This window comes from Heloderma suspectum, chromosome 7 (genome assembly GCF_057233095.1).
Source record: "Heloderma suspectum isolate Gila_16-S chromosome 7, 16-S_ref, whole genome shotgun sequence".
Taxonomy (NCBI): domain Eukaryota; kingdom Metazoa; phylum Chordata; class Lepidosauria; order Squamata; family Helodermatidae; genus Heloderma; species Heloderma suspectum.
Window position 1 is genome coordinate 125,222,848 of NC_139464.1, and position 26,974 is coordinate 125,249,821.

The 26,974-nt window shown below is 45.4% G+C and overlaps 1 protein-coding gene across 1 annotated transcript in view; it reads right to left on the reverse strand.

The window, feature by feature from the left end:
• Positions 1 to 26,974, reverse strand: part of CD9 (CD9 molecule) — a 39,495-nt gene that overhangs the window by 11,072 nt on the left and 1,449 nt on the right. The gene's annotated exons all lie outside the window — the stretch shown is intronic.

A 26,974-nucleotide genomic window follows, 5' to 3' on the forward strand; every position in this document is an offset into this window, starting at 1 on the left:
GGGCCTAAAGTGCACATGACCAGCAACCCTGATGGTCTTTAAATAAATTTGTTAAGTAAAACGGCTTTTTTCTTGTTCTCCCTCTCCACACACACACACACATGCTCATTTCCTCCATATATTTGCTTTGTGCTTACTTGAGAGGAAGCCCCCATCCTTGAGAGTAAGCCCCATGGCCATGAGGCTTTATTCTTTCCATATGATAGGGTCACTATTTTATCTGAGGTAGAAGAAAATACATCATCATTGTTGTCCATATCTGATGTATTATTTATTTAATTAGGGCACAATCCTATGCATGTTTAGGCAGAAAAAAGTCCTACAACTCCCAGTATTCCCCGGCTACCTGGCTGGGGAATGCTGGGAGTTGTAGGACTTTTTCCTGTCTAAACATGCATAGGATTGCGCCCTTAATTGACTGGATGTATAGTCTACTTCATCCCAAAGGCTCAGGGCTGGTAACAATATGCTGCTAATCAATCTATTTTATCTTTCCCTGTTGCTGGTCACCAAAAGACAGTTTGAATAAAACATGTCTTCAGCAGCTTCCAGAAGATGCACAGACTTTGTTTTTACAATATATGTGGCAAAAAAAAATCACAAGTCAGGTCTCTGCCCCTAGAAGCTTACAATCTAAATTTAAATTTAATTTGTAATCCAAAGTTCCATAGCTGTTTGAAACTTAATTTTTGATTATACAAGTTATCACCATCATCATCCTCACACCACCGAGCTATAATGTGCCTATGGGAAGTAAGGGTGTGGAGGGGTGAATGGCCTAGACCCTTGTCCTCCTCTTGAAAATATGCTCCAATCGTTTTGTGCCTTTTACTTAAAAACACACACAAAGCTGATTTACATACCCTTAACAGGTTTATTTGGGGGGGCTCATTACTGCATCACCCTTAAAACTCCTGATGCTTAAACTTGTTCTTGGCAGTTCCCCAAACTATACCCCAGCAGCCAGAGCACCATCCTATCCCACTCCCACAATCCCGGGGCAGGAAAGGAGAATAGGGCCACAGCAACACACCAGCAACCTCAGCAAGTGTGTTTAGGACTGGTGCTTTTTTGTGCTTTACAGTTTGGCTGGGGGGGGGGGGGGGGCTGGAGAAATTTTACGCAAGTTTCTTTCACATCTTGATGAACATGAAAAAGATGGAGGCAGATGGGGGGTGCACGTGAGAAGCAAGGTGATGTCTTGTCCAGCTACTGAATTATTAATATTCATTGTAAGAGTTGGGCTGTGCCAGTTTTTAGGATTTATCACACAATCCCATGCATGTTTACCCAGAAGCCATCCCCACTATCTTCAGTTGCCAACTGGACTTTCTCCCAGGAAAATGCATGTAGGCCTGCAGCCTTGGGTGCCTTCCCAAGATCTCTGTAAATTTAATTCGAAATAAAGGCCCATAGGATTACACCGCTAATTCTTGAACATCAATTTCTACAGTAAGCAGAACTGCCAAGTGCAGCCTGCTCTGTCAGCGACTTTCTGGCACAAGGCTGGCATGTACCTGGGCAAACAAACCCTGGTGGAGGGGAGGGAAGCAGGAAAAATCCAGCTGAGGTTGATTACTACTTGGTTATTGTTGCAGTTATTACAAATGAGATCTGGAAGCCAGCCTGAGATGTAGCGATAAAAATGCAGAATTGGATGGTTCCAGGGTGGTGGTTTAAAAGAAGAAGAAAAGAGGCTCTTGGTGAGCTGCATCCCCTTTTTTGTCTCATATTTCCCCATCCACAGGTCATGTTCATCCTTTCTCCATCACCAGTTCCTGTCCCAAATTCTGAAAAGCCACAGATTTTTTCAGTGGCTTAACTGCTCCTAATGTACTGCAAAGTTGTGCTGTTAATATTACTAGGAGTTATACAGTGTAGAACGCAAACCAGCCAGACTTTGATCGTGTGCTTAATTCTCTCACAGAAGCTAAGGGACCTTGTTATGTTTAGGTGAATTGTATCAGAATCTGCAAGTGCCTCAGCGGCCAACTTTTATCCAGGGCTTGAGGCTTCAGACCCAAGCCTATTAAAGTTCAAGCTGATCAGCAGGGTCGGGGAACCTCTTTCAACTTGAGGGCTGGATTCAGCTTTGGAGAAGCTCTTGGCCGCTATATTCCAGTGCTGGGAAGGGGCAAAAATACAAGAGAAAAGAAAGAAAAAGTGCCAGCCTATTGTAGCTTGAAGCTCTTACTGAGCCTTAGGAATAGCACTCCAACCTTTCAGAATGGGGAAAGAACTGCTCAAAGGCCAGAAAACCACCAAATGATCCAGGGAACCCTGGAGGGCCAGAATGGGATGCCAGGAGGGCCGGATTTGGCCGATGGGCCTGAGGTTCCCCACCCCTGCTTTACAGAATAGAACTACAGACAAGCAGAGAGTGCAGGCACTGCAGATTTACGGAGTTACATTAACCCTATTCAGGCATTAATATGCTGCAGAATGCACGAGTGGTGACTTGTTAGCCCCACCCCATCTGTTGCGTCACTGGGCCCAGCTCTACAGCCCCACATGCGCTGCGGGTGAACTAGCGCGAGGAGCCTCCTGTGGTCAAGTGGGCTTCCCACACAATTTAGAATCCTGCATAATCAGGAGGCTAATGAGGGGGGACACCCTCTCCCTGCTCATACATTCAACGGTACTTGAGTTTTTTCATCTGAACAGGGCTATGCTCATGCTGAAATGTAAGTTACAGTTTCAGACCAATCATGCTTGCAAGCCCTGTTAGTGGGTTTTCACTCAGTTCTAGTTACAGCTTTCTTCAGTGCAGCATATGTCAGAAAAAGGACGGAATGAGCTCTTGGGCGTTGCCCCCCTGCCCCCAAGTACACAGATAAAGGAGTCTCCTCGTCTTTGAAGGTGGGCAGTGTTCCTTAGAGGAAACTGACCATCCCCATACCATATGAGAGCTGACATACCTGTGTGTGTGTTTGCTGTGATACATCAACTCTGAAAAAATACTCTGCGTCTTTTGAAGCAGCCAGTGTTGCTGAATGACGAGGATGCATTTTGCTGAAGCTTTCCAGTTTTGCCAAGCTACTATCAGTCCTGAGTCACACACCATATTTTGCTTTTATACCAGTCATCTGAAAATGTCCACTATTTCTTAATGATAGTAGATGGAACATGACATTGCCTAGGTTTGCTCTGGGAAGCTTCCTGTTCCTGGATGAACTTGATCAATAGTTGAAAGTTATGACCCAGTTCAGACACTCAAGTTGTCCAGGCACGGAGGAAGCAACAGAAGGGCTGGTGCAATTATTTTGTCATGTGTCACTTCCAGCAGCACTTCACTCAAGTACGCAGCAATTTTTTCCACCACCGTTTTATGCAAATTCTCACCAAAAGCAACACTTGTCCATGTGGTTACACATAACCACATGCCATCACTTGTCCATGTGTGTTACAAAACAAAAGGGGGCACAAGCTTGCACAAAGGCAATGTAAGCAGACAGTAAGATGCAAAGAAGCATTTTGAGGAGCACATCGCTAACAACATGGAGGCCAATGGTAAATAATTCTTTAAATATATCAGAAGCAGAAAATCAGCTAGGGAGGCAGTTGGACCATTGGATGACAACGGAGTTAAAGGAGTACTGAAGGAGGACAAGGAGATTGCAGAGAAGCTGAATGAATTCTTCTCATCTGTCTTCACTGCAGAAGATATAGGGCAGATACCTGTGCCTGAATGGATGTTTTCAGGAAGGGAGTCTAAGGAACTGATGTAAACAGTGGTGACAAAAGATGACGTTCTCAAACTTCTTGACAAACTGAAAGTTAATAAATCACTGGGTCCAGATGGTATCCATCCTAGAGTTCCTAAAAGAACTCAGATATGAAATTGAGTATCTTCTAACAAAATATGGAACATGTCCCTAAGATCAGCCTCTGTACCAGAAGACTGAGAATGGCCAACATAACACCAATTTTCAAAAAGGGATCTGGGGGGATCTGGAAAATTATAGGCTGTTTAGCTTACTGTCTCTGTTCTGGGTAAATTGGTTGAAGGCATTATTAAAAATAAAGATAAAATAGAAAGAAAAGCCCTGCTGAAAAGGAATCAACATGGCTTCCACAAGGGTATGTCCTATCTTGCTAACCTTTTAGAGTTCTTTGAGAGTGTTAATAAACATGTGGACAAGGATAATGTGGTAGATATAGTTTACTTGGATTTCCAAAAGGCTTTTTGACAAAGTCCCTCACCAAGGGCTCCTGAGGAAACTTAGCAGTCATGGAATAGGAGGACAGGTCCTCTTATGGAATAGTTGTTGTTGTTCAGTCGTGTCCGACTCTTCGTGACCCCATGGACCATAGCACGCCAGACCTTCTGTCCTGCGTTCTCTCCTGGAGTGTGCTCAAGTCCATATTCATTGCATCGGTGATGCTATCTAGCCATCTCATCCTCTGCCGTCCCCTTCTCCTTTTGCCTTCAATCTTTACCAGCATCAGGGTCTTTTCCAGGGAGTTTTCTCTTCGCATTAGGTGGCCAAAATATTGGAGCTTCAGCTTCAGTATCTGTCCTTCCAATGAGCACTCAGGGTTGATTTCCTTTAGGATGGACTGATTTGACCTCCTTGCAGTCTAGCGGACTCATAAGAGTCTTCTCCAGCACCACAGTTCGAAAGCATCGATTCTTCAGCGCTCAGCCTTCCTTATAGTCCAGCTCTCACAGCCATACGTTGCTACTGGGAAAACCATAGCTTTGATTATACGAACCTTTGTCGGCAAGGTGATGTCTCTGCTTCTTACTATGCTGTCTAGCTTTGCCATAGGTTTCCTCCCAAGGAGCAAGCGTCTTCTTGGCTACAATTTCCTGGCTACAGTCACCGTCTGCGGTGATCTTGGAGCCCAAGAAAATAAAATCTGTCACTGCTTCCATTTCTTCCCCTTCTATATGCCAGGAAGTGATGGGGCCAGATGCCATGATCTTCGTTTTTTTAATGTTGAGTTTCAAACCAGCTTTTGCACTCTCCACTTTCACCCTCAACAAGAGGCTCTTTTGATCCTCTTCGCTTTCTGCCATTAGGGTGGTATCGTTTGCGTATCTGAGTTTGTTGATAATTGTCCCGGCAATCTTAATTCCGACCTCTGATTCATCCAGCCTGGCGTTTCTCATGATGTGCTCTGCATATAAGTTAAATAAGCAGGGTGACAATATACAGCCTTGTCGTACTCCTTTCCCAATTTTGAACCAATCGGTTGTTCCATGTCCGGTTATTACTGTTGCTTTGTGACCCTCGTACAGGTTTCTCAGGAGACAGGTAAGGTGGTCAGGTACTCCCCATCTCTTTAAGAATTTGCCACAGTTTGTTGCGATCCACACAATCAAAGGCTTTAGCGTAGTCAATGAAGCAGAAATAGACTTTTGCTGGAATTCTCTTGCTTTCTCCATGATCCAGCAAATGTTGATTTGATCTCTAGTTCCTCTGCTTCTTTGAAACCCAGCTTGTACTTCTGGTAGTTCTCGGTTCACATACTGCTGAAGCCTAGCTTGTAGGATTTTGAGCATCACCTTGCTGGCATGTGAAATAAGCGCAGTTGTATGGTAGTTTGAACACTCTTTGGCATTGCCCTTCTTTGGAATTGGAATGTAAACTGACCTTTTCCAGTCTTGTGGCCATTGTTGAGTGTTCCAGATTTGTTGGCATATTGAGTGCAGCACTTTAACAGCATCATCTTTTAGGATCTTAAATAGCTCAGCTGGAATACTGTCATCTCCGCTAGCTTTGTTGTTAGTAATGCTTCCTAAGGCCCACTTGACTTCACTCTCGAAGATGTCTGGCTCAAGTTCAGTGACCGCACTATCATGGCTATCAGGGACATTCAGATCTTTCCTGTATAGTTCTTCTGTGTATTCTCTCCACCTCTTCTTAATCTCATCTGCTTCTGTTAGGTCCCTGCCTTCTTTGTCCTTTATCATGCCTGTCTTTGCACAAAACGTTCCCTTGAGATCTCCAATTTTCTTGAAAAGATCTCTAGTCTTTCCCATTCTGTTGTTTTCCTCGATTTCTTTGCATTGTTCATTTAAGAAGGCCTTCTTGTCTCTCCTTGCTGTTCTCTGGAACTCTGCATTCAGTTGGGTATATCTTCCCCTTTCTCCCTTGCTTTTCACTTCCCTTCTTTCCTCAGCTACTTGTAAAGCCTCATCAAACAGCCACTTTGCTTTCTTGCATTTCTTTTTCTTTGGGATGGATTGAGTTGCTGCCTCCTGAACAATGTTACATACAGACCTCCGTCCATAGTTCCTCAGGCACTCTGTCTATCAGGTCTAATCCCTGAAATCTATTCCTCACCTCCACTGTATATTCATAAGGGATATTATTTAGGTCATACCTGAATGGTTTAGTGGTTTTCCCTACGTTCTTCAATTTAAGCCGAAATTTTGCAATAAGAAGCTCATGATCTGAGCCACAGTCAGCTCCCGGTCTTGTTTTTACTGACTGTATAGAGCTTCTCCATCTTTGGCTGCAAAGCACATAATCAATCTGATTGCGATATTGACCATCTGGTGATGTCCATGTGTAGAGTCACCTCTTGTGCTGTTGGAAAAGCGTGTTTGCTATGATCAGCGTGTTCTCTTGGCAAAACTCTATTAGCTTTTGTCCTGCTTCATTTTGTACACCAAGGCCATGCTTGCCTGTTATCCCGGTGATTTCTTAACTTCCTACTTTTAGCATTCCAATCCCCTATGATGAAAAGGACATATTTTTTTGGTGTTAGTTCTAGAAGGTGTTGTAGGTCTTCACAGAACCAATCAACCTCAGCGTCTTCGGCATCAGTGGTTGGGGCATAGACTTGAATTACTGTGATGTTGAATGGTTGGCCTTGGATTCGTACTGAGATCATTCTGTCGTTTTTGAGATTGTATCCCAGTACTGCTTTTCCCACCCTTTTGTTGACTATGAGTGCTACACTTCTTCTAAGGGATTCTTGCCCAAAGTAGTAGATATAATGGTCACCTGAATTAAATTCGCCCATGCCTGTCCATGTGAGTTCGCTGATTCCCAAGATGTCGATGTTCAATCTTGCCATCTCATGTTTGACCACCTCCAGCTTACCTGGATTCATTGATCTGACATTCCAGGCTCCTAAACAATATTGTTCTTTACAGCATCAGACTTTCTTTTCACCACCAGACACATCCACAGCTGAGTATCCTTTCGGCTTTGGCCCAGCCACTTCACTCTTTCTGGTGCTACTTGGAAATTCCCTCTGCTCTTCCCCAGTAGTATATTGGACACCTTCTGACCTGAGGGGCTCATCTTCCGGCATCATATCTTTTAGCCTTGTGATACGTTCCATGGGGTTTTCTTGGCAAGAATCCTGGAGTGGGTTGCCATTTCCTTCTCCAGTGGACCAAATTTTGTCAGAACTCTCCACCATGACCTGTCTGTCTTGGGTGGCCCTGCATGGCATAGCTTATGGCTTCACTGGGTTATGCAAGCCCCTTTGCCACAACAAGGCAGTGATCCATGAAGGGGTATGGAACAGTAACTGGTTCAAAAATAGAAAGTAGAGAGTAGAAATAAATGGAAAATACTCCCAATGGAGGGATGTTTACAGTGGGGTTCCCACAGAAGTCGGTTTTGGGACCAATGCTTTTCAACTTATTCATAGATTATCTGGAATTAGGAGCGACCGGTGAAGTGGCTAAGTTTGCTGATGACACCGAATTACTTACGGTGGTTAAAACAAAAAGGGATTGCAAGGAACTCAAAGGATCTCTCCAAACTGGGTGAATGAGCATCAACATGGCAAATGCAGTTCAATGCAGGCAAGCATAGAGTGATGCACACTGAAGCAAAAAATCCCAACTTCAAGTATAAACTGATGGGATCTGAGCTAGCGGTGACGGACCAATGTGGTGGACAGCTCAATGACAACATCAACCCAGTGCGCACCTGCTGTGAAAAAGGCAAATTCCATGTTATGCTGAGCCTATTCATGAGGAAAATTCTAGGGTATCTCAACCTGGCCTGTGTGCTAATTATCCAAGCCCCTTTCTTCCCCCAAGTGTATTCAGCAGCAAGATACCCGGGGGGGGGGGAGATAAGTAAACATTAAATATTTTTTGAGGATGCATTTTTATTCTCCCCTTCTAGTTGTGCCCTGGATTGTAGCAACTCGCAGAGTTCAAGAGGTGTTGGTTCAGATATTGCATTACAATGGGCAGTATCCGACACTGCCTCTGCATCCCTGCTTGTTTTGTGGTACCAGTAGAATGGACAGCTGGTGCGACAGGAATTAGTGGTTCCTGAAGGAAGCAAGGGAAAAGTAGAAACGCTGATTCCCAGAAGGGCCATGTCAGTGGAGCTCTGTTCTTATGAGCTCCGGTTGACCTGCCCCATTCTGGAAATAATTGTTGCTGGTTCTTTCAGGAACTCCTAGTTCCTGTTGCATTAGCAGTCTATTCCTGTGTGTTTTAGCTCTTTCCGTCCATCCTTAAACAGGGTAAGCTGATCTTCAACTCTGAATACTGCACTGTGGCGTATATGTACATAACACATCTCACTGCACTCACTCAAGGCAAATATTGCACTGTAAAGATAGGTCCAAACTGCCAGTTTATCAGTTCTGCTAGTATAAGATAGTAGCTCATGTTTTTCTTGTTCTGGAATGTACAGTCAGTAGTCCACTAGGCAGACCATTCCCCCTGCCCCCCGCACACACACAGTGCAGTATTTCACTTGGCATACTAAGTTAGACAAAGTTTCTTTGCATCTTGACAATGGCTCTCTGAGGTGGTTCTCACTGAACACTCAAGTATTACTGCAATATTCTCACACAAGTATCTGCTGTGAATAGTGCTATAAATGCTTCAAAGCAAACACCCAGGAAAGGAAACAGTTTTTAATATTTCAACTCTCAAGTGCATCCTGTGCATTTCTCGGACTTTAGCTGGGGGAGAAGGAGCATCCAAGATTCACCAGCATTGTGATGTGGAGTTTGCTATCAACTCATAGGAGATTTCAACGATTAGACATAGGAAATACAAAACAGTACTAGTGTAACAAATATTTATTGATAAGTTTTTTCTTCACAGAATGAGCCTATGAAAATTGGTGTCCCAACCCCCCATCCGGTCTACATTTTGTGAATTCATAGCCTTGTACCCTCTCACAGTTGCAGGGCAACTGAATTTGAATGTTTCCATCAAACACAGAGAGATTTTGCATCACCAACTAGCACAAGGGCTGCGTCTGGACATAAACCCCCCCTACAGAACCATATGCTCTCCCCCTCCCCTCCCCTTTCCTCCTCTGACGTAGCTATGAGAAGATTGGAAACATCTGCTGCCAATTAACTGCAGTTTGCGGTTTCATCCAAACCAAGCTGTGGTTAGTTAGGAACAGAAGAAGATACTTCCAGTCTCTTCATGGCCACACCGGAGGAGAAGGGAACAGGCTTGTGCACATACCACTAAATGTGACATGAACAACTCCTTCTGGAGTGAACAGAAATGACAAAATCCTGATAACATATACAGGGTAGTATCCAACAGGGTCCCTGTGCTCCCGCCGATTCCTTTGCGCAAACGCGACCTACTGCTTGGATTTAGCACTTCATAAAGCAAGACCCAAAGCAAGCAGAAGTGCTTGTTTCCAGAGCAGAACAGGTCAGTCAAGCTGTTATGCAAGCTGACTTGCCCTGTTCCGGAAATGAGAGTTTCCACTCATTTCTGGTTACTATCCAAAGCACTCAGGCCCTGTTGCACACAGTTAGAGCATTAAGCTAAAACATGCTGGGTTTTAAAAAAATATTTCCCTCCCACCCTTCTGGCTTTGGCCCCACCCACCACTGGAATGCAGCCTCCCAAATGTTCTCTGAAATGGAATTCAACCCTTGGGTTGAAAGAGTTTCTTCACCCCGGTTGTAAATGACGGCAGCCTGTGGTACAGAGCAGAAGAGACGTTCAATAGATGCCAAGCTCCTAGCACTGCACATAAGCACTGCACTTTAAAAGCGGGAGGATTTTCCTTAGGAACAAAAAGTTGGCTCTGGGAATGTTTCCCTAGCTTTGCAGGACAGACGTCAATGAGGGATGATCAAAGACTGTTAGCCCACCCAGGTGAGGAAGCCATCTCCTCTCATCCAAACAAAGACGTTGGCAAATACCTTACTAAAACTTTCCACTACACAGCCCCCACCCCCAAGCACAGCTAACTTGTCTCTGCATGTAATTTTGCCTTAAAATAGTTGAACATTGCTCAACACACTGGAGAAGCATGCTACAAGTCAGCGAAACCATTCCTAGCAATATGGGCAACATTCCTTTAATGTACCCATTACTGACCCTTTGGCATAATTTACGATTCCATATGCTCAAATTGCTCCTGTTTACTGTTATCTAATTGCCTTTTGGGGATGCCTTGGAAAGAAGTATTACAGCTGCTGGTGGGAGCTGCCATCATTCCAGTTTCACCCTCTCTGCCCCCCTCCTGAGCACACAGTGGATGCACCTTGTCTAGAATACACTAAGGCATCGTGCAATGTTTTCTCTAGCATGTAATTTAATCAAAAGAATATGCGAAATCTGGTTTTAAATCAGTGTTGGACAGGCTTTATTGCAGAGCAGATGCATACAGCAGGCTGAGAAGAACCTTTGTGAATGAGCCACAGTGAGGGTGGGAGTTTGCTCAGGCAATGGTCCTTATTATACTCTCTCTGGACAAATTCAGAAATATCCCTGTTTTCATCAGAGATACGTTGGAGGGTATGCAGTTTTCCTTATAGGTTACAGTGCCATGCAAACTTTTCTTGGAATTTAGTGGGATTTACTCCTAAGCAGGGACAGCCCAAGATATTTTGCTGCCTGATGGCGCCACCCCCACCCCCATTCCATGTACAGAAACCCACTAGACTGGATTGGAAGTTGAATCTTAGTTCAACACTTGCAAGAGAATAGCATCACTCATCACACCTGAGGACAGCAGGCTAGCTTACTGGGCACAGGGCAGATTGAGCAGCATACACAGCTTTGTTCTCCAACACTTCACACCATTTCCTGCCCTCAGCAACTGATGCCTAAGGCGGGCACTTCACTCTGCCTAATGGTAGGGCTGGCCCTGCTTCTAAATAAACATGCAAAGGGTTGGGCTATAAGCATAACTTGGCAAAGATAAGCATCATTCAAACATGCCTGGAATACCACATTTTGTATTTGGTATGTGTGTATGGACAAAATATATGGATGGACTATAAATGAGATCAGAGGCCTGCAGGCACTTTTTCAACTGGTAAATTCCAATGAACATAACTCCCGCTTCCCAATCTAGAATCTCTATCTCACTTGCCTCTGTTTTGTCTTCCCCACCCAACCTACTTTCCTTTGACAAATGCATTGTAAGTAGCAAGGCTTCACCACCACAGTAGAATAGGTTTCCTTCTTTTGAGTAGGTTCAAGTAGGGCCACAACATTTAATTGATTAGATCCTTGATAAACTGAGCAGCAGCGCTTAATTTAATGCAAAAGCTGCAGATGACAAGCACCATCTTAAGAGGCATTCCCCCTTTTCTCAAACACACACAGATGCCTGTTAAGATGCTTGCTACAACACAAAGTAAGCTTCTTTCATCAGAATTATTGTCTTTATCCATACGCAATTTAATTGATTCATAAAATCAACTCAAACTCATACAACTGATAGACTGAAGTATCTTTCAGGTTTAGTGATGCCAGACCTGGATTAAGACCAAAGTTATCTCCACTAATGTCCTGGATACAGCATTTAATATGTTTAAATTGTACAATATTTTACAAGGAATTCTGGAACTAGAGTCAAGACATGTAACCATTCCATGCAAGTAACTATTCAAAACCCTGTAACTGAGTCTGATTTGTGTTTAAGCCGCAGACAAACAGTTTCACATTAGGTCACCCAGGCACACATTGCAGTTGCATTCCTGGCTCAAATCTTCCTTTCTCCATGACTTCAAGGGTTGGCAACAAGTATCAGATCAATGTGTATGAGCACACAGGCAGTGCTTCCATCACGGCAGAAATAAAGAGCATTAATCTGGCTGTTATGCAAAGCAGAGAAGGGGCAGGTCAGACATCAGAGGCCTGCAGCCAAAGACCTGATAATTTCAAATCATTGTAATAGTAGCAATGCTGAGGCAGTTAGTCAATATAGCACTCTCAATGTATTTTAAAACCTGTAGCACAATGCCTTAAATGGCTCAGAGAAGGGGGATTCCCCCCACGGCACTTCTGGGCAGGAGCATGAAGGCCTGTGAACCTGACTATGGCAGAGTCAGGACTACATTGCTCTCTGCCTCTCCAGTGTTATGCTACTGCCTGCTCTCGGGCTCACATCAGGGGTTGCATCAGTGTGCACTGCAGGACAAAGTGATAATAATATCATCTTCCTGAGCAAAGTGGTCAAGTATGTGGTGGCTTTGCAACTCCAAACACTCTTGGAATTGGACTTTCTGTATCCATTTCAATCAAGCTTTAGGCCTGGTTTTGGTACAGAAACTGTCTTGGTCACCCTACTGGATGACCTACGCCTGACAAAGACTGAGGAAGCATGACACTATTGATTTTCTTTGACTTCTCAGCAGCTTTTGATACTGTTGGCTGTGGTATCTGTCTGGATTGGAGGCACTGTTTTATGATGGGTCTGTGGGACCACAGCTTGACCCTTCAGTATGGGGTCAGGGTTTAGTCTTGCCCCCAGTGCTTTTTAACATCTACATAAAACCACGGAGTGCAGTGTCATCAATATACAGATGACACGCAGCTCTGTTTCATCTAATTCAGGTGAGTTAGTGGAAGTGATAAACCGATGCTTGAGCATGATAATCAACTGGATCAGGGCCAAACAAGGAGAGGCTTAATCCAAGCAAGATGAAAGTGGCATTGGTGGGTGGCTCCTCTGCCCGGGTGAGTGGTGTTCACTCTGAAGGAACAGTGTCACAGCTTGGAGGTTCTCCTTGATCCATCTGGAGGCACAGGCTTCCTTCATGACATGAGGCACCTTTCAACAACTTAGACTGGTTTGCCAACTGCATCTCTGTTTGGACAGAGACAAGCTGGCCTCAGTCATCCACAGTCTAGTAACCAGAGAATACATTATATGTGGGGCTGCCGAAAGTTTTAAACAGCATTTAGTTTAGAATATGGCTACTAGCGTGCTACTGGGACCAGGTGTAATGAGCATATCATGCCAGTGCTTCAGCTTGGAGCCTGTCTCCACATGTGCCCGTATGTACTTTGACATCCTCAGAGGCCTCTGGATTCCCTTGCCATATGAAGTATAGCAGGTGGTTAATCAGAGAAAGGGATTTTTCAGTTGTGGTGCCCCTGCTTTGGAATGCTGTCCCCAGAGAGACTTACCTGGCTCTGAGGCCTTTGCGGCACTGGGAAAAGAAATCAGAGACTTTTAAACTTTTGTTGATCTGGTTTACTTGGATTACAGCTGCTTTCACCAGGACTTCCACCAAAGCAAGAATGTACAGGATGGCAGTCTATTTGGCCTTAGGTCACAGTTTATTTTTATAGTAGGGGCATGGAAATTTGACAGTATTTGGCTAGGATCAAACATAGCCATGTGCTAGCAGGATCCACCGCTACCACAATGGGAAGCCAGCAGATCCTGCAGCAATAGGGAACAAGCAAAACGCCCATTTCTGGGATTACTATCAAAAGCACTGGTTCCTGTTGCACAGGCAGGGGTCTTACTAGGGCAGTGGAGCCAGTGGGAGTGCCGTGGCAGTATTGGATACTTCCCCATGTCTTCATGTAAGCATTTCTGTGAAATAAGAACTATTATTATCAGTTCATATTTGGGCGTGGAGACTGAGACCAAATCAAAAAGAAAAACAATCCTACTGCTTGCTGGTTACAGATGTGCATGTCGGAATCTATAAGTGACTAGGGATGTCAGAGAATTCTGCCACGGATCTCGGTGAGGCTGAATGCCAGTGCATTCGGCCCCCTGAACTCCGTGGCGGAATGGCCTGCCCCCCCCCGTGGATCCCCCCGGATGAGACTTACCTGGGGCGGATGTTCCGGACAGCGGCAGCTCCAGCAGCGGCTTCGGCAGCTGATCTTCCGACCGGCTGCCACCACCGCCGCCATTTGCAGTCTGTTGGTTCCCCCCCGCCCATTTGTGATAGGCTACGTAAAGACTTACGTAGCCTATCATGTCTGGGTTAAAAAAAAACAACAAATGCGTACGCAAATGGCGGCGGCTACGGCCGCTGCCATTTGTGTTCCTTATTTTTGGCCGTATTAGTCTATGTAAATATTTACGTAGACTAAGACGTAGGGATGTACGAAAGTCACTTACCTTTCGCGGATTATGTTGATGGTGGGGGGGAGGCGTTCTGTCCCTCCCGCCGGAATCCCTGCCGGGGGGAGAGGCGCTCCATTCCTCCCCGCCGGAAACCTCCGCGGCCGGCTGTGCTCCGCAGAAGGTCCATGGAGCAGCCGGCCAGGCCCATCCAGGCCAGAGCCGTCCGCAGCCAGATTTCCGGCCGTGGAGGGCTCTGGGGAAAAAAAACACAACAACCCGCGTACGCAAATGGCGGTGGCTACGGCCGCCATTTGCGTTCCTTAGTTTGGGCCGTCTTAGTCTACGTAAATATTTACGTAGATTAAGACGGTGAAAATAAGGGGAACGCAAATAGGTTAGCGGATGCTATTTGCGTTCCCCCTTATTTTCGCCATCTTAGTCTACGTAAGTATTTACGTAGAGTAAGACGGTGAAAATAAAGGGGAACGCAAATAGTGTCCACTATGCTATTTGCGTTCCCCTTTCTTGTCTTCATCTTAGTCTATGTAAATATTTATGTTAAGGTCTTTATGCTAAGACGGCCAAAAATAAGGAACGCAAATGGCGGTGGCCACAGCCACCGCCATTTGCGTATGCGTTTTTTTTTTTTAACCCATACGTGATAGGCTACATAAGTCTTTACGTAGCGTATGACGGCTGAATTCAGGGACGCAAACGGCGGCAGCTATGGCCGCCGCCATTTGCGTCCCTGCTAGCCAGCGGCTGGATGTCTGGCTGCTGGCGGAGCCGGCCGGTGGCTCTGCAGAATCCCAGCGGAGCGGAGCCGGCCGGCCAGGATTCCGGGGAGAGGGACGGAGTGCCCTCCCACCCAGCGGAACCCGGCAGAGCCAGGTAAGCTGGGTTTCGTACATCCCTATAAGTGACTCAGTGGCCATCTTTTGTTTAGGCCCTAGACTCTAGGGTTAGAAACTCCGGAAGACTGCAGACATAGCCACACTGTTCAGAAGAACCAGAGTTTATTGAGCAATATTGTCATGGTGAAATATAGATTATGGTTTCAAATCAATCATATTTATAAACCCTGTTAGCAGGCTTTCACCCAGTTCCAGATACAGCTCTCTTCTATGAAGCACATGTCAGAAAGAGATAGGAATGAATTCAGAGGCATATATTTCATAACAGAAGAAGAGCATGGCTGGATCAGACCAAAGTCCTATCTAGTCCAGCATTCTGTTCCCACAGCAACTATCCAGATGCCTATAGGAAACCCACAGGCAGGACATGCAGCAGCTCCTGCTTGCGTTGCCCAGCAACTCGTACTGAGAGACACACTCCTTCTCAAACTGGACATAATATACAGCCATCATGACTAGTAGCCATTGATAACTTTATCCCCCATGAATTTGTCTAATCCTCTTTTAAAGCTGTCCAAGTTGGTGGCCAACACTATGTCTTGTGGTAATGAATTCTAACTATGCGCTGTGTGAAGAAGCCCTTCCTTTTATCTGTCCTGAATCTCCCACCATTCAGCTTCCCCTGAAGACCCCAGGTTCTAGTATTATGAGAGACTGAGAAGTTTTTCTCCCTATCCACTTTTTCCACACCACACATTATTTTATACACTTGCATCATGTCCCTGCCTACTCACTTTTTTCCTAAGCGAGAAAGCTTTAAACATGGTAACCTTTCTTCATATGGGAGTTGCTCCAGCCCTCTGATCATTTTGGTTGTCCTTTTCCAAGTAGATAGATAAATAAGCCTCTTCCTCTTTTGAGGAGAACAGTATTCATTACTGGAAACTGATATGGCTCCATGTAATATGTGCAGTTCACATTTGTGTGCGTTCACTGTGACAACATTAACTGAAAAGTTTTACTTCTGAAAAAACTCAGATGTCTTTCTGTAGTAGCCAAGTTTGCTAAATCATGAGGGCCGATTTTGCTGAGCCTTTCCAGTTATGCCAAGCCAGTGTGAAAATATGGTATCAATCCTGGCCCACACTCCAAAGTGTATAGCTTTTACGGGAATGACTTAGAAGCTCCATACAACTCTTAAAATATGCATTTGCATAAGGCATTTCAAGAGAACAAACCAGAAGACTTTTCAAAACTCCTACTGATTTCAAGGACAGGTATATGCTTAAAACTTTCCCAACGAAATCAGCAGGGACATAGAAGTTATTCAGTTTGGATGCATTGTGAAATTCTGCATACATGCAGAGCACAATGGGTAGGATCCAGACTTCCTCACACTTAGAGTAGACCCACTGAAATCAATGGGATTAAAAATTAATTATGACTAACTGAAGTCCCATTGATTTCAGTAGGTCTACTCAAACACTGTGTTTGCATATCATGCTAACCCCTGATTTATTTAAGCCATAGTTTGTTGCCCTACCCAGGGTTTATCTGGCAGATGATAGATGAAACCACAATTTGTTCTCTCGATCCCTGGTTTGTTCTCCCCCTCAAACACACTTCAAACTTCCCCTACTCCCTCCCCATATTCCAAATGCCTTTGCAGTGCTGTAGTACTGGCAGGACTTCACTGTATCAGCTGTGGAAGTTCTAAAGCTTTTGACCTCTGAGGGATAGGACCGGAGTCTGGTAGATGCAGTTTGGCAATGAGGCACCCCACTCAGCCACTAATCCTTGAAAACTTCCCCAGCGCTGTCAGGAGCAGAGCTTCAGGTGGGGAGGGGAGCAGATCTGCCTGGCTGGCGTTGCCAGGAAGACTCTGCCATTCACGCTTGCCCTTAGCCTGAACTAACAAGAGTGCAGCTGCCTGTGGAGAGGCTGAGAGTTTTGTTTTTACTGCTCTTGCCCACTGCCTCTGTAACCTGGCTAAACAACCCATGAACAACCCACAGTTGCAGGTTCATATGTAATGACAACCCATGGTTAAAACCTAGAGTTCACAACCCAAGAACAAACCATGGGCTGCCTTTCTGGATTGGTGCAGACATTCATGCTCAATGCACAGAAATTTACAAAGCAACTGGGACCGCAGGGACGTTGCAGGTGGGCTCCTCACCCCCACCATCTCATCCCTCACATGTTAAGGCTGAACACCGGCATAGGCCTTGAGATAGTGGCAAACCGAAGGGAATTTATGGCTGATGAGATCTGACTAATCTGAAGTGCTATATTATTATTATGTATTACATTATTATTTATTATAGCTCTCTGGGCGGTTTACTAAAGTTAAAACTTTAAAATACAGTATACAAAGCTTTAAAAGCAGTTACATAAAAGCATACAGACAATATATACAAACAACATATAACTAACAACAACTCTGAACTAAAAACGATGTTTAAAAATCCAACAATAAAACACAGCTTAAAACAACACTGCTTAAAAACAGTATACAAAAGTCAGCAAAAGGAACAAGAGTTCTAAGAAGGGGAGGCCTGTCGGAATAATCGTGTCTTTAATGTCTGCTTAAAACCTTCAAGGAGGTCGGCAGGCACATTCCAACCGGCAGGTCGCTCCACAGCTGAGGGGCAGCCAAGGAGAAGGCCCTCTCGCGTGTGGCTGCCAGTCTCACATTAGGCAGCCACAGCAGAGAGCCCTCAGGGGACTGTAGGTGGCGGACTGGGGTGTAGGTGCTCCCTGAGGCACCTTAGATCTAGACCAGGTAAGGCCTTAAAGGTAAGAACCAGCACTTTATATTTTGCTCAGAAACAAATTGGCAGCCAGTGCCAAGATTCTAAAACCGGTGTAATATGGTCTCCACGGGGTGCCCCAGAGACCAACCTGGCTGCCATATTTTGTGCCAGTTGACATTTCTGAACTAAATACACAGGCAGCCTCAAGTACAGCGCATTGCCGAAATCAAGCCTAGAGGTTGCCAGCACATGCACCACCGTTACCAGGTCCACATGTTCCAGGAATGGGCATAGCTGGAGTATCAGCCGAAGCTGATAACAGGCACTTCTCACTGTTGCCTCCATCTCGGGTGCCGGGAGCAGGGTTGGGTCAAGAAGCACCACGAAGCTACGAACTTGCTCCTTTGGGGGAGTGCAACCTCATCCAGAACTGGTTGACATACCTCAATACCCAAATTAGGGCCCTTCACGTTGAGCACCTCTGTCTTGCCTGGATTCAACTTCAACTTGTTCTCCCTCATCCAGCCCATTACCGACTTCAGGCAGTCATTCAGAGGAGTCATACCTTCCTTGGATAAGGATGTTGAGGAGAAATAGATTTGGGTGTCATCGGCATACTGGTGACACCCAGCCCCAAATGATCTCTCCCAGCAGTTTCATGTAGATATTAAACAGCATTGGGGATAGAATGGAGTCCTGAGGGACTCCACATAATAGTTCCTTTTTCAAGGAACAACTATCTCCAAGCGGCACCATCTGGAACCATCCTGAGAGAAAGGAGCGGAACCACTGCGGAGCCATGCCCCCAACCCCCAACTCCCTCAGGTGATCCAGAAGGATACCATATATAAATGCTAAGTACTATTAATGTAGAATGTAAACAGAACTAGGTGGCGAAGCTTCCTGGGGGACAGAGAAGAGACACCTATGAATGCAGATGAAAAAATGAAGGACAGTGAGTTGGGGTACACACTGGTTTAAGATTAGAGTGCTGCAAGAGCAGTTCTATAGTTAAATTAATAGAATACTGATGAAGCCACTCATTACAAAAGTGTGAAAATTCTGTTCATCGTCAAAGAAATATATTTTATCCAGTCATTATGAAATTTGGCAGAGAGCACCTACCCATTATTGGTATAGATATACCACATTTACAGCGTATCTTGTATGTTTCCTTTTGGAAGTTTAGATTGTGTCAAAGATTGGCTTAGCTACTTTCGTAAACACCCTTTGGATATTGCTGAAGTTATGAGGTTTCAAAGTTCCTATTTTAATCAACCACTTAACTAAAGGCAGGTATTACAACATGATTGTTTGGCAGACTGAAGTTTCCCTGGTGGAACCTGCTTTCCAATAAGAAAGCAGAAGTTGCCAGAGTCAGCAGGTAGAAGGAGTGGAAGATGGGGTAGGAGGGAAGCTGATGTATTGGTGTGTCTGTGAAATGCTGCTCTGTGTGTTTGCATGCAATATGCTGTTGTCTGAGATGTGTGGTTACACACGCTTGCTCATGACATGTGGCTGCTCTCATCTGGATGAGAGAGAATGACATGTTAGTAGTGATGAGCTCTATGTGTTTGGTAAGCAAGGTTGATAAGATGGAAGACGCAGATAAGCATAAGGGAAAGGAGGTGGTGAGGCCTGCATTGATGAGTAAACATCACAGCTGGACAATTATTTTGCTGATTTTACTTTCAGTTAAATGTGCAATATTGTGCTCTACACTTTTTAGCTTTGCAGCCAGTGATGGGAAGTGGAAAACCTCCCACTGCTATTTCTGTATGGGAAGTATTCCATGCTAAAAACGCATCACTTCATAAAATTAATGTATCATAATGAATGATATAATATCAGTCAAATTGGGGAGTTTCAATGTTGCAATTAACTTTTTTCAGATGACTATTCAAAGGAAAGATGCAGCTCTTTCCCAGTGATAGCTTTCAATGCTTTCATTTTTCCCTCAAAATTTAACTATAGGGAAATTATATGCTATCAAGTTATCATGTCTTAAAATATGTACTACTCCAATAATTATTCCATGTAAAGCTTCGAAGATAGTATTTAAAACACATGAAGTGTGCTTTATATATTTAACTAATCAAGTATTTTAGTTCAAATACTATTGGAAACCCTTTTGATATATTTATAAAGCATGTAAAATTAACAGTGTACTTTTTTTAGCTTGTATAAGTTAAACATACCAAATCAAATCCCATCCCATTTAAGGCATAAGAAAAAAAATCCATAATTTTCTTGAAAATCTACATCACTGTTTCCAACAGGGGAGTCTTCAAAATGAAGAAATTTAAAATTTCAAGTAGTTTAGGCATATGCATTACAAAGAAAGAAAAAAATAGCACGGTTCCAAACATAGTGTTGTCCCCAGCCTAGAGAGAAAGCAAACTGGGGCTGAGTGGGGTTTGTGTCAGAAGTGAGTACTGTAGTCACCTACTGAGACTCCCATCCAAGTAACCTCTAGGGGCCTCTGCCTTGGCTTTCCCTTTGTGCCAGTTCTGCCCATTCACCTGCCCATCGAGGGGCTTTCTGGGGCTGCCTGGGGCAGGTGCGATGTTGGCCAGTCCAACTGCTGGGGCAGAGGGCAGGTCATGAGCAGCAGAGCCGAGGGGGTTGGTGGATGTGGAGCAATCTTTGAATCCCCGATAGTAGGCAACCTATACTGCACTGTTTTTATTTCTGATTGAAAGCTGTCTTGACTCTCTTATAATATGGTAAGGTATAGACATGTGAAGGCCTGGAAAAAAGCAGAAAATCCAGGGGAAAAGGTCCTGTCCCCCTGCCATTGTTTCCAAGGACTGTTTTTAGGGTGGCGGGGGGGGGGGGGATTGAATAGCTTTGGATTATGAAATATTACCCTTTAGAATTTAAGACAAGCCTTCATATATTGTTAACCAACTTTTACTCACTCCAAATGATTTCTAAAAACTATGAAATAAGATGACTTTTATAGAAAGATTAGAGATGTAAAATGTCTGGAAATATTGAAGCCATGGGAGGAAATATTTTTTAAATCCTGTCTGTACGATTCCCAGCATAGTTATTTCTTCCATTCCTCAATAAAATTATTGATTGAATGTATATTTTACTGAAAGCTATTTAGGAGTGCTCTAAGTCATGCTCAGTTTCCCAACATGTGAGTAGTGTCACCATATCATAATATGGAAGAAAATGTACATTCTTGAGAGTTATACAGTAACAAATTTGAACTACAGAAATATGAACTTCTCCACTCCCTAGCGCGCACACACGCACACACAATAGTAAAGGAGTCCTATGATTCTGGGCTTGTTCTGGTTAGATGCTGTTGCAGTTAATTAACATAGTTCTAATCTTTTTTAAAAAATGGCTTTAATCTATAGAACTCACTGCCACCGTTTTTAATAAAGTTCTCACTTAGACCTTACCACTAAGGAATGATGCTTCAGCTATAAAATCTTTTAAATGCTGTCACCAGAATAAATCCTCTCTACCTAAAAGGAACTCAGTAGCCTAGATCCTATGGCTATCACTAGAGACAACCTTTCAGAATGAACAAAAAATAAGATGTTCATTAGCGAAAATTACTTACAAAAGTAAATGAAATGACACTCTTCAAATAATAGGTGGAGGGAGCAATCCTATGGCCGCTAGTGAGTGGCTAGACAGCCATAGGATATCTGGTTTTCTGAGAACTGACCTCGGAGCCCGCACTTCGAGGTTGGTTCCTGAGAACTGACCTTCCTCCCATTCTATGCTCCAAAGAGGAGTGTGGAGAGGCCAAAATGAGGCGTTCCACGGGGCGTTCTGGGGCGGGGAGGGTGGAAATGCCGGCACAACACATCCTCCTCCACTCTTCCCTCCTGCACCTAGACAGCTGAAAGCGGCTGTCTAGCCGAAAATGCAGGGCAGGAGGAATGCAGAGGTAATGATCCCCTCTGTGCTTCTCCTGCCCTGCATTGGATAGGTGGTTGCCTCTCTGCATAGGATTCTGCCCCAAGATTGCTTAAAGGTTCTTAAATTAAATATGGTTGCTTGCCATTCCTAAACTGAGTCTTTCCACACTAAATAAAATCTCATTAGCTTTTCCTTCAGACCAGATTCCCCTAGACTCCTCCACCCCAGAAACAGGTTTAGGAATTTGCCTAAACTTCTTTTCAAACAGGAACAGATGCCCTACACCAGTCTTCCTCTGCCTCCAGTTCTTCCTGCTGCTTCTGGCTTCTAGGAGGATTCAGATGTTTCAGGGACTTCCCCCATGGCTTCAAAATGTTCAGAAATGTTACACCTCTAGTAAGGTATAAGTGTCAAAAATACAGTAAGAAATTTGAATCACAGAAATCTGAACGTCTCCATTCCTTAGTGCGCGCACACACTGCTAGAGGATAAACTAAACTTCTTCCCCCACTTAAAACAACAACAGCCAATAACCCAAGAACAAGCCAATTTGACACTGGTCAAGCACGATCTGGAAAGACGGGCCCTGAAACCTCTGAACAGTGTGAAGTGGCAATGTTCCTTTTTAGCTGCTTGCTGTGAGATTCAGGTACTCAATTTTAATATATCATAGCTAGCACATACTAACAATCTGTGCAGAGTATCCAACAACCAAGGCCTCATCTACATTTATTTATTACATTTATTATTCGCCCATCTGGCTGGTCACGCAGCCACTCTGGGCGACGTACAATAATAGAAACAGTTCAAAACAATACAATTCTACATGAAAAACGTCATATTTCTAAAAACACCTTAACCCACCCCAAATGCCTGCCTGAACAACCACATTTTTAATGCATGGCGGAAGCTCATTAAAGAAGGGCATGGCGGAGTTCCCTAGGGAGGGAGTTCCACAGAGTCGGGGTCACCACAGAGAAGGCCCTCTCCCTTGTCCTCACCAGCCTAGCTGTCCTGGCTGATGGGACAGAGAGGCCATCCGAAGCTGATCTTGTTGAGCGGCCTGTCTGGTGTTGCTGGAGGTGCTCCTTAGGATAGGCTGGGCCAACATGGGGCTTTTACTCTGGTTCTACTCCACCCCCAAATCAACAGTGTCAGATGGAGCACGCTGCTCTCCGTAGCTCGCCCAGCATTTCTTGCCTTAAATCTGTTTTTTTCCAAAACTCATTCTGTGTCAGTTTTTCCTGTCACAGCGGCTTCAGTGCTGTTCGGGAGTCCGTGTGGCCTCAGCTGGCTTCAGCGCGGGCTGGTGGGAGCGGTGCCGATTGGTGGAAGGGAACGGAGCATGGGGCGGGGGCATGGGGAGAGCAGAGGGGTAAACATGTCTACCCCGAAGTAACTCATCGCCTTCAGCTCCACTTTGCCAGCCCTGCTGTTTTGAAGCTGTGCTCGAAGGAGCTCAGCTGAGAAACGGTGGACGCCTGTTGATTCAAAGCTGCATATCTAAGAAAGGGGGGATGCCAGGGCGGACGATTTTCATGAACGTGTACTCAGAAGCACTTCATGGAGCCTGTGGGGGGGCGGGGGGGGCTGTGGATTGGGCAGTCAATATGCATCAAAGACAGCGCGCCCATCGCTCTCCCTCCTCGTCAGCTCCGCGCTCTCTGCTCTCAGCGGCTCTTGCACTCCTGCACATTCTGCTCTGTCCCTGGGCGGCGGCAGCTGCCTGCTCGCCTCACAAGTGCATGCGTGCAGCTGGGGGGGCGTCACGAATGCCTACTCGTGAGCAAGTCCTCCGCTGCACTTCGTTGAACACACGGGGGAGGGGGAGCAAGCCTCCGCTCATCGGCTGCCCCGCCCTTATGCAACAGCCGGCAGTCATTTCCCCTAGCAGCGGACTCGCCCCCGCCTGAGGCGCTCCAACGCACAGGAGATATCAAAGGATTCAGGGTTCCTCTAAGGAACTCTAAGGTTCACCTGTCATAGGCCTGTGAGGTAATTATTGGGCCCAACATTCAATACACCCCTGTAGCTATCCATTGCAGGGGAAGAAGGGCAGCAGTGGTCAAGAGCATGCCCAAGCCTCCCTGCCTGCCCCCCCATGAACACTGAGATAATGGCCATGGCAAATATGCCCCTACAGTGCCCCTACCCCTCCTTACTACTCCTTTCTAGTACTGGAGAGGCTCTATCCACCTAACCCCCTTACAGTCTCAAACCAAGATCTGTTCTCCCATCAGAATTCACATAACCTGATATAACAAGTAGCCACACACAGAGAACTGGGCAACCTAGACACAGTGAGAACCACCTCACCCTAGTATCTTCTAAGTAACAGCAGAGGAGAAATGCCGAGATCAGAAAGCAGAGGTACGCACACTCAGGGCCATCCGTACTTTCCCCTAAACAATTAAACTCAAAATTCTGCATCATGAGAATACAGAGCATGTATTTACTTGTTTTGCGAAATGCGTTTTGCTTCTGCTAATCATGGGGAGGAGCTATGGAAGGTGCTCTGACCACCAGAAGTTCTCCTGTGAAGATGCCATCAGAAATCATCCCCATTACACTTTCAAGTAGACCTTCACAGAAAGAAAACTGAACCTGTATGTCTATTAGTGTTATACTTTTATTAGGCCAATTCAGGGTCACAAAAAGTGCAAGACCTATAGAGATCTCCAGATCTCATCAGGCAAGATGTAACAAAAAGCAGGTTGGTCAGCAGGGGGTTGGGGGGAGAACTGCAGAAAGCAGAAATAAAAGGCTGACAGTGTTGAAGTCACAAGTCTGCTTTTTTTTTTAACATCTTGCCTGCTTAAAAGATTCAGGGCACAACCCTCTGGGTTGTACCCAGGCCAGGCCTTAGGAGTGGGCAAGCTGAGGAGGGCGCCAAGCTAAGCTCAGTGGAAAGGGATTTCAAAGCCTGTTGATGTTTTGCGTAACACTGAAGAACTGCATTGCTAGTTTCTACACATCCCACAGGGAGGATGCCCGCTCCGAAGACTGGTCAGGCAGGCTTATGATGGGCCCATGCCAAATAGCCCTGTAAAGCTGACCATGGTGGGGCGAGGTGGGGCACCAAAGGCACTCCTCGCCCAGGGCGCTCTGTGTTCTAGGGCCAGCCCTGGTTGTGCACCAGATACCCGTAAGCCCCCAAACTCGGAGGCGAATGAGTATCCTCTGCAGAGCGGGAGGCGCAAGGCACCTCCTGTGCTGTACTTAAGCTAGATGGGCGATTTTGCCCGTCTAGTGGAGGCTTCGGGAAGGGAAGGGGGCTGGGGCAGCAATAGAAAAAGCTGCCCTAGTCTCCTCCCCTCCCCACCTCCAGGAACGCCCCCTTTCCCCATCTCTGCACTCAGAGAGGCAGCTAGCACAGTGCTCTCCAGGCCAGCTACAAGGGGCAGGGAGCGTGGTTTCCTGGCTGAGGTCAGAGCCCCATCTCTGACCTCGTATCCAGGAAACCAAAGAACCTTGTGTCCCCCAGACACTGTCTAGGGGGCATGGGAATGCTCTCTTAGAGATCTCAGAAGCTTGCACACTTTTTGTGACTTTTGAGTTGGCCTAATAAAGGTGTTACGCCAGTATGGAATTTGGCATTTTTCTTTTGGCCAACACAGCTGCCTTTGGTTTTTGTGAACTATATGATTTCAGTAATGTCGCCCCCATGAGTGCTGGGAGCAAGCGGCGTATAAATAAAGCTGCACCCACACTCTACATTCATGTGGAATATTTTTCCTGGAGCTGCAGAAAAGTCAGTTTGCATACGTATGATACATACAACTTCCCCGGCAGGTTACTCCTGAAGTTGCATAACAGGGGTGGGAGAAAGACGACGTCTTGAATTTTAGCTTCCTCACAGTAGGTGGGATAATTGTTGAAGTGACCTAGTTGATGACATCAGATAGTCTTCACCAGTGTGAGAAAGCCTAGCAGTTATTTTCCCACAGCTTGAAAGATATGCCCCTTGCTAAAGTTCACTCAGCTGCGCCCCCCCCCCACTCCGTCTCAGATTCTTTCCTGTTCAGATTTCACAAGCTGAGGTGACACAGCCCCCCCACTGGACTGCATTACCTAAACATTCACGTGGAGACTTCCTTACTCAAAATGCCCAGCATGAAAACTAGTGTTCCCTCAAATGAAAGAGCCAAGTTGAATTAATAATAGTAATAATAGTAATCTTATTTTGTATAGTGCCTTCAAGTGTTCAACGCACTTCACAAGCATTATTTAGACACAATCAGGCTTCCACAACCTGGTGTCGTCCAGATGTTTTGGACTACAGTTCCCATCTCCCCTGACCATTGGCTATGCAGGCTGGGACTGGCAGGAGCTGCAGACCAAAACAGCTGGAGGACATCAGGCTGGGGAAGTCAGTATCGCCACCTCCCATGTTGCAGAGAGGGTCTGAGAGTTCTTTGAACTCAGGCAAAGCAAGATTCAGGAGGCAAGCTTCCAAGGCGGTGCTTCCAGGTTTGCAGCTCAGCTGTAGCCCTGATGCTAAGGCTCTTAAGCAGGGTGGAGAGGCAGGCTCTACGTGTTGCAATATGTTTTGTCACGGGCACATTTTTCACAGGCGGGTGATTCCAAACAAGCAGTCCTTAATGCATGCTCTGAGCCAGCACAGCACTGGGGAGGACTGCACCACGTGGACTCCTAAGGATTTAGTTGCTGTGTGTTCCAGTAAGGAGGACTTTTTAAAGAGACAGGCTCAGGGCAAAGCTAAGAAAGTTAAGAAAGGGAGGTATAGAACGGGAGAAAAGCCAAACACGAAATGTCACATCTAGGTCTTATTCTTACATATAGGATAGAAAGCAGGGAAACGGCACTCTCCCAAGGACGCATCTTCACCGGCAATCTTGTTTTTAAATAAGACTAAAACATAACAGCAACTGGGAAACCTTTCCAGAGATCTCCAGCAGCCTACTGAGAAGTCTCCGACTCACAATCTGGACATCGCTGTATTGTTAGAATTAATGTTATCTATTACACTAACGTCAGCTTTGGGGGCTACAAAAGATCCTGCACATATGCAGAGCAAAGGATTTTTAGGGTGCAACCCTGTGCGTATGTGATTAATTCATTAGGGCTCACTAAGTGGGTACAGGACTGCAGCTTTGGTAGGTCATTTCTGAGGAGGGAAGTACGCAGGCTGAGAGCCACGGAGAGGCAGCACCGGCTGACCCAGAGGCCATTCTGATGGCCCCAAGGGTGGGCTGTAGTTACTCTGTTGTGCATG